This window comes from Montipora foliosa, chromosome 10 (assembly GCF_036669935.1).
Source record: "Montipora foliosa isolate CH-2021 chromosome 10, ASM3666993v2, whole genome shotgun sequence".
In the NCBI taxonomy this organism is placed as follows: domain Eukaryota; kingdom Metazoa; phylum Cnidaria; class Anthozoa; order Scleractinia; family Acroporidae; genus Montipora; species Montipora foliosa.
Genome location: NC_090878.1, coordinates 15,690,316 through 15,699,248, shown reverse-complemented (window position 1 = coordinate 15,699,248; position 8,933 = coordinate 15,690,316). Strand labels below are relative to the sequence as shown.

Genomic DNA, 8,933 nt, shown 5'->3' with positions numbered 1-8,933 from the left:
GAGAGCCAGATGGTTCTTGTCATTCTTTTTTTATGGTCCTCATGATGTCTGTCATGGATGAGCGCCTCACCAAAGGTCTTAACCAACTTGATTCCATTCAGCAGAAAGCTCTCCGATCATTGGAGTAAATCAAGCGACTGCCTGTACAGAACTGGCCATCCCTAGCCTCCAACACAGAAGGGAGGTAGCCACTGTCACAGTGCTTTACAAAAATGCACACCTCTCATTGTCCTAGAGATCTCCAGGAATTGTTACCAAGTCCATATACATCCGACAAAACAATCTGTGCCAGCTCATCCATGCCCATTCATGCCTTGGCCATGCCTCATGCTAAAACGTCAACATTGAACAGAACCTTCCTTCATTCTGCGTTTAGGATATGGAACGCCCTCCCAGACACCATGGTGGGAAAAATTAAGAGTGACAGTGTCCAACTTTTAAACAGCGAATTAACAAACATATGATGTCACTTCTTGGGTAACATTATACCTGTCTCCAAAGGTCTGGCAAGCTCTCATATATTAAGAGTTAATATTTGTTTTTTTTTTTTTTTCGGGATACTCTTTTCATATGTTACATTTTCTGAGCAGCGGTGAACCGTTTGATTAGTCTAATTTGGAACTCTCCTAGGCAGGGACACCTGAATTAGCTATTGTTTGCTTTTGCACAATATATACAAAAAAAAAGCAGGAAATTGTGCAAGGCACAAAGTATCTATGATTGGGAATGATGTTGGTCTAAGCATATAGCGTTCAATGGTATTTGACTTAAAAATAAATCTTTACTTTCACCATTCGGTTCGTCACGTTTTCTTGCAACCTTGTTCCCAGGGTCTCTCTTCTTCTCTTCTCCATTGGAACGAGATTGGTTCTCTGGACTTTTTCAACACACTATTTTGTCTAGTATATGTGTACTGACAAACACTGATATTGGAACACTTTTCTCAGCCAAAGTTCAGGCATGCACCTTTATACACATTTTGTGAGCTAACTCGATCCTCTTGTAGACTGAAAATATTTTCTAAGTACATCTCTTACATTCATGTTATTTTCAGCTTTAGCTTCCTTTCCAGCATTCAGCCTCACCTTTTGTAAAATACAAGCATACACAATGGTAATAAACTTGTAGTGATTTACGATGGCTGCAAGTCCACGTTTGCTTTAAAGAGGCTTAAAAGGGTTTCAACACTTAGAAGACACTAGCTCATTGGATCGCATGACGCTACAACAATGTATCACGTAACAGCAATGTTATGGTACCATATGAAACACCAATTATTTCCAAACAAGATGTGATCATTATTGTGATGTAATAAGTTACCTTGGCAACAGCAAAGACCAGCAAAAACACCCTATATTTTGGATTTAGTTGCTCATATCTCAAAAGAGAACTTGGCAACCCCCCTTTTTTATCGCTGAAAGGTGATTAGAAGGCCACGATAAACCGTTCTGCAAAGTTTTGAAACATTCTGTATGGCGGATTCAGAGCCGCCTTAAAAAAATTACAAAATTAAGGTGGCTCTGAATCCGCTAGACATAATTTTTTTAAACTTTGCAGAGAGTTTCATCTTGCCCTTTTGATTAAGATATAAGCAACTAAAGATAAAGAAGGTGTTTTTACGGGGTTTGCTCGTTGCCACAGTGACATATTACGTCACAAGAATGACTGTATCTTGTTCAGAAATAATTCGTGTTTCATTTGGTACCACAATCTTGCTAATACATGATACAACGTTGTGGTGCCGATCCTTTTGATAAGAGCATCACTTGTAAGCGTTGAAACTGGTTTGAGCCACCTTAAACAATTTTTCATCGAGCTGTAATTATCATTGTTAATGAAACAACTGTTTATTGGTCATTGTGAAAGTCATAATCAATATAATCAATATCTTGGGAAATAGATAAATCTGAATACCATCGGGCAACATTCCTACATAAACAAATTATCAGTTTCTGATAAACTGTCATCATACATTTTACTATAATGACAATTTCACCAGCCCACGTTCAACAATCACCCATCAACGACACCCCCCCCCCCCCTGTCCCACCCCCCTTCCTTCATTAAACTTATTCCACCCTCATCAGGTATCCGTGAACTTAAGGCACCATAAACGTTCCCTTGACTTAAACAGACTCTACTTTGATATATTACTAATCATAATGATGTTCTTGGTTTTAGTACATCCTATCCTTTTTCTTAATGTTCTTAACCAAAGCAAGTGTTTCTTCTTCTTTCCTTCCCGTGTGATAAAGAAGGAAAGAGAGAACCTTGGTTATAGCTCGATCACATCCCCTAACCCAGAGCTGCTCGACCACAATAGCTGCTGAGAAGTTTGGACACATAGGCCAACCGGCTTATTCCGTCTTGGCAGCTCAGAAGGGTTCGAGGTGGTAAGAACAAAGAAAAATGGCACAATGGCCAAGAGAGACGAAGCATCTAACGCTGTTTGGAAAAGTTAAACGCCTTCTGTCTCCTTCATCTATGATGGTTGGGCAAGCACTGATAGCAACAACTGTGCTTTTTCAGGGGCACCCAACGACCAATTTGTTGTAAAATGTATTATTATACCCCAGTTAATGAAAATAAATGTTATTAAGGCATTTTCAGGTGTTTTTCAGTGTTGCTGGGAAAAAATTATCTGTTCCTTTTTCCCAGCAAGACACACAAGAAATTTCCCAGCCAGCTAGATAAAATTGGTTGGTTTCCCAGCCAGCTGATCAAATTTATTTTATTTCCCAGCCAGGAATTAAATTAATTAATTAATTAATTACTTAATTAACATATTAATATATATATATATATATATATATATATATAAATGAAAGGAATAATACTACTACTACTACTACTACTACTAATAATGATGATGATGATAACAATAACAATACCTATATTGATAATGATAATGGAACGATAATGTGAAACACACAGCTGTAGTTCTTGTGTTAGTATGATACTCTACATGTACTGCTGTCTCGAGCAGTTTGAATTTTAGGAGCCTTTTGTCACCCTGGAAAGCGAGCACAGAATTCATAATACCTAGCACCATTGTACACAAAAGCAATAAAATACTTGCTAGGATAAACCTGTATAATTTTGTCTACAATAAGGTAGAACAACTGGAACCTTGAAATAGCTCTTCATTTTACATTTTTATTCATCTCTTCAGTTACACAATTGCTAATGTCCTATTCCTTGCTATTTCCATGGTAGCCTGAAAAATAATTAAAAAGGAAATAAATTAGAGACCAATATTAATTGAGTAGAGCCAGCAGTAATGCTGATTGAGTTTTCAGATCTAGCTATGGACTCACTAATCATTGTTATCACAGGGGACCCACACAAAGGGTGAATTTAGAAGCAATGTCTGAGAATAGCAAAAAGTTCCATAATTATTATTGTACTATTCTGCAATAAATATTTACACAAGAAGAGGATAAACTATCTGAAATGATCTTGTGCTGTTGTTATTATGGCTGAAAATGGCAAATTGTAGCAATTTTTACCAGAGCAACACACGTCCTTGAAATCGCTAAATTTCCCACAAGCAGCCACAATAACGACACAGCAGAACATTTCGGATGAAGGCTTGTTTATTCTCATCTTATATGCAAATATTTATCCCAGAATTGTACAATAATATGGAACTTTTTGCTATTCTCATACATTGCTTCTAAATTCAATAATACCAAGGGTCAAACACATTATGTAGGCAACCTGTGATTGTTAGTATTTGTAAAAAGTAGACTCAACCCCCTGTAATTCTTAGATGCAGAAACCTTACGCTTAAGTTGAAACATGTTTATTTATCATGAATGTCTTTGCGGATTGGCAAAAAAAAACAGCTTGAGGTAATAAGATCTATTTGTCATCATGGTGCAGAGCAGTCAACATATTTAGCTATATATCTTTCCAGATCAACTGAAAAATTGAAAAAAAATTCCCTTGACTCGCCAAATATGACAGTCACATCTTGAGCTGGATGGATAACAAGATCAGTAAAATTTCTGCAGGCCATATAGGTCTAGCACTTAAACTGGCCAAATTGAATGGACTTTCTCCATGCCATAAATTATTTTAATAAAATTTAAAATGTTACCATGACTGAACAACTGTTGAGCATCTTCCTCCCAATGATACGGATTTGCAGCCATTCACATTAAAGGAGAATTGAAACTTAATAGACAACTGAATAGAGGGCCAAAAAGGAAACAAAGTTCTCAGTGCAAACCATGAATGCCCTAACTCAACCTGACGGAAGAGAGAGAGTCATAAGAATGAACAAACAAAGAATGCCCATCGTCACAAGCCTAACTCAACCTGACGGAAGAGAGATGGTCGTAAGAATGAACAAACAATGAATGGCCATCGTCACAAGCCTAACTCAACCTGAGGGAAGAGAGAGAGTCGTAAGAATGAACAAACAAAGAATGTCCATCGTCACAAGCCTAACTCAACCTGACGGAAGAGAGATGGTCGTAAGAATGAACAAACAATGAATGGCCATCGTCACAAGCCTAACTCAACCTGACGGAAGAGAGATGGTCGTAAGAATGAACAAACAATGACTGGCCATCGTCACAAGCCTAACTCAACCTGATGGAAGAGAGATGGTCGTAAGAATGAACAAACAATGAATGCCCATCGTCACAAGCCTAACTTAACCTGATGGAAGAGAGATGGTCGTAAGAATGAACAAACAATGAATGCCCATCGTCACAAGCCTAACTCAACCTGATGGAAGAGAGATGGTCGTAAGAATGAACAAACAATGAATGCCCATCGTCACAAGCCTAACTCCACCTGATGGAAGATAGAGGGTCGTAAGAATGAACAAACAAAGAATGGCCATCGTCACAAGCCTAACTCAACCTGATGGAAGAGAGAGGGTCGTAAGAATGAACAAACAAAGAATGCCCATCTTCACAAGCCTAACTCAGTTTGGCTTTGTACAGAGACAAAGTATGACTAAAGATAATTTGTGATTGTTGAAAAGGAAAAGTAAACAATCTGCCAAGTAAAAAAGAATTAGTGCTGTTGGTCACAATAACAAATAATTGTTTTGTCAATGTATGTGTTGATGACAACAGTTATTGCTGACACAATCAAACATTGTAAGAACAATAGACTAACTATGTCCTAATTAAGCACTCTACCCAATACAAACAGCTGATCATCAGAAGCATTCTCACAATTAAAACCACAGTCTGACCAAAACCAACAAAGTTTTCTTAGTCAGAGAAAAAAAAAACAATAATAAAAGCCTGCATATACGAACATATATATATTTTTTGTCTGGCAAAATAGGGATGCTTGGATGCAGGCTTAAAGTGGATTGTTGACAAGGTCCTAATTTGTATGTAGGAGATATAGGTACTGATTGCCAGAAAAATAAATATTTGCGATCTCAGAGTCAAACTCCTTGGATAAAGTGTTTACTGCAATTTAACTGTTACTCACATAATTATAGAACCTGCTTGATTTTAGTTAACTAAACAGGGTTTTGTATAATTATGCCAAATATCTGCCAACAGGTTCTTACAAAAGGATCTCTTCGCAGGAGTTCTCGAGAGTAATAAATCGTCTTTCTAGCGAAATAAACTAAATTAAAATAAGTGCGAATTTTTCTTGATTTTTACCTTGTGTTTGAGGAAAGCACCTGGTTGATCCCGTGGCTGCCTACACGAATAAGAAAAATACGTACTGCTGTCAATTTTTTACAATTCGATCGTTGGCTCAATTCGCTTCAACTGTAAAAGATCATCACGCACTTGACTAATACAGATAACCGAAAAAAAGCATTAAAACAACTACATTAGGAAGTCTTATACCTCCGAAAACGCTAACACCAAACACATTGTACACCGCGTCGAAACTCTGGTCGACTGTGAATGAAAATACAAGTTAATACTGTTAAATTCACTCTGTTCATTTCAATTCAGTGTAGAAGAACATCACGAGAATCTCAGCATACAGATAAAATAACAATGGAAATTAATCTTCAGGGGTTTCAATAAGCACCGACGGCCGACGAAAAGCGTCGGCTGCATCGCTCAGAGAAGTCGGCTACTTTTTACCCTACATTGAATTAATTGAAAGATTCCTTCAAACCTGAAATAAAATTCATTTTTGATCGACTTGAATGTACCTTTTTTAACCTCAATTTCAAAATAATTATCAGATTAGATATTGCCATCTTTGAGCTACAGTGCACGGCTATAACTTTTTTCCGCATTTTTGCCTAGACCAACCGTCACATTTTTTTACGTAATTCAATTACGTTTAGTTACTTCCCCAAACATATCAAGACGTTTCATGTAAAACAGGTCGTTATTGAGTAATCGTTGCATCAAGACTTGTTTTCCAAAAACAGTAAATTTTTCGTTAGTTTCATCCGTTAAGCCTTTTCGTTTGTTCAGATTAAAATGACATATTCTTATCGTTCGACAGAACCGATTTCTCATGTTGAGAAATGTTGAAATTCGCGCTTGAAAAAACGCGCAAAAAAGGTTTGCCGTTCCCGGCAGCTTGAAATTGGTAGTAATGATGACATGAAGTTGTCGAACATCATATAACGTTAAAAATCGTTAATTTTCCTTTTGAAATGGTTTTCCAAATCTTCCTTCACTGGAAATTATCAAAAGAATGCGCTTAATTGCACACTCAGTGTCTCTGTTGATTAGAAATCTTCCTTCATCTTCAGTGCTGGAAATCACATTTCAGAGCTTCCAGATTTTACAATCGTCTGGGGGAGCATGCCCCCAGACCCCCCTAGACGAAGGGGCCTAACGGCCCCTTCTTGATACAGTCGCCTACCAGACTAAAACCAGCTGCCTACTTCAAATTTTATTGAAACCCCTGAATCTTACATGTAAATGAGGAAAACAGCACAATCCGTGTTCGTCGATCTGTGAAACCTTAACAAACGACCGTAGAAAATCGACACAGGTTTTTTCCGCAAGCGCAATCACTCTGACCAGCCGTCGTTTGTCGTTCTCAGTCTTCAGAGTTTCTACAGCCAGCTCGGGTTGACATGCTAGAAAAAGTCAGTAATTCCCAGGCAAAACCTCTATCAATGATAAATTTCCCAGCCAGCTCATCGGAACACCTGTATTTTTGCCAGCCAGCAAGATTCCTCTGGGGAACAGATAAAGTGAGGAACAGATCCGTTGGGTGCCCCTGCTTTTTGCGGTCAACTGCTCAAGCTGCTTGCATCAAAGTGTGAGAATGTATAAATCCAGTAATTCCAACCAAACCAAAGTGGAACAGATTCCAACCTAAACCGGAGTTGGTTAATTGAAACTCGTGATCCCATCGGAACGCTGTCTTAATAGGCCATTTTGGAAATACCATAATGCTTTTTATTTTTTTGTTCCTCCAAATTTTGCGCAAGCTGTTACGAAAAATAGCATTGCGTGACTAGCGTTACTGTCTAGAAGCTTCGCGAGAGTTACGAGTTTGTTTATTTTTAGATTCGTGCGTAAGCGTTTCTAAATCGGTGTATTTTGTAATCTTTCTATAATTAGAGTGATTACTATTTTAGAAAGTTCTAGAAGTTTATTATCAGAGTATATAAGTAGACGAGTCTAAGCGGAGTGTTTTTTTAACTAGTTTTTCACAAGCGAAGAGAGTTGGCGTTAGCCGTGTTTAGTCAAGTGTGACAGAAGCTGTGTTTATTCAAGTTGGCGGAGGCCGTGTAAGTTTGTCGAATACGTGTTGTTCAGAGTTTTACTTCGTGGAAACTACGTTCATTTTGGAATAAATCTTCTTGTTGTTGTTCCGACAACCCTGTGTTCAGTTTAGTTTGCAAACTACCTTTCCTCAAAACATTCGAACTCGTAACACAAGCATTGTTTTCGTTTTCTCTTTGGACCATTGTAAGTTCCAAGAGAAACCGTGAGTGCTTATTCAAAATTTGAAGGGACAAACAAGGAGTACTATGGTATTTTCGAAAATGGTCTATGGGCACTCAGTCGACTAGGTTAAGCTCCTTAAATCATTCTTATACTTATTTCGGGCGCCCAGCCATCGACTATTCTGTCTAAAGCATACTTAATGAAAAATCTGTCTTTATTGCCTTAAGTTTAAGATAAATTGTTGCTGCCGTTTCCTCTTCAACTTGTAACAGCTATCAAACAGGACTTTGTCAGCACTATCCAACATTTTCTGTCGGCGGGTCTTAAGCACAAGTCAAATTCCACAGGTCACTCATTGCAGGTCATTGTTTCACCTTTTGGAAAGTAAGCCCAACCCTCAGTACAGCCTCAGTACAGCCTTGGCTCGCTTCGTTTCTTCGCGTTTCCCTTTCTGTGTTAATAGTATGTTCTGTGCCCTGCGTAGCAAGGTACTGACTACAGATCTCTTATGGCACATGGGGTGGTGAGAATTGAAATCGAGATAGCGGTCTGTGTGGGTTGGCTTTCTGTGGACATTCACTTCAAGCAGCGTACCGCTCCTTGTGGTTATAGTGTCTAGAAAAGGCAATCCCTGTCCCTTGGTGTCCTCAAGTTCTAGAGTAAACTGTATGTTGGCGTTCATTGAATTGAGATGTTGGTGAAACTCATCCACTTGGTCCTTTCTAAGACACGTGTGACTGTTGTCATTAATGTGCCAACCAAGGCTCATTGGCTGTGGAAACAAAGGCTCTTTTGTTCCTGTCGTTGGCACATTTGAATAACAAAAGCAATGTTTGTAAACATAAACCTTCTCTACTCACTGTTTATAAACAATTATTTTCATGTTTAAATTTCGTCAACCACAGAACAAAAGAACACCTTTACCGTTGTTTATCATCAGGTTGTGACGCATGAGGCTGACATTTGAAGTATGAGTTGCTAAACACAGATTTTAGCGGACATGTTAACATTGGAGGGAAGCCAACTATCATTTTGTTAACCCTTCCTGTCCTGTAAACGTGATTAAGCGAATTC

At 38.3% G+C, this 8,933-nt stretch overlaps 1 long non-coding RNA gene across 1 annotated transcript; it reads right to left on the bottom strand.

The window, feature by feature from the left end:
• Positions 1-3,136: 3,136 nt before the first annotated feature.
• On the bottom strand, positions 3,137-7,319 carry LOC137973403 (uncharacterized). The gene is made up of 4 exons (XR_011117229.1): positions 6,873-7,319; positions 5,835-5,888; positions 5,643-5,682; positions 3,137-3,217 (listed from the first exon to the last, which is right to left on the bottom strand). It is a non-coding gene; the product is annotated as an uncharacterized lncRNA (long non-coding RNA).
• Between the last annotated feature and the right edge of the window lie 1,614 nt (positions 7,320-8,933).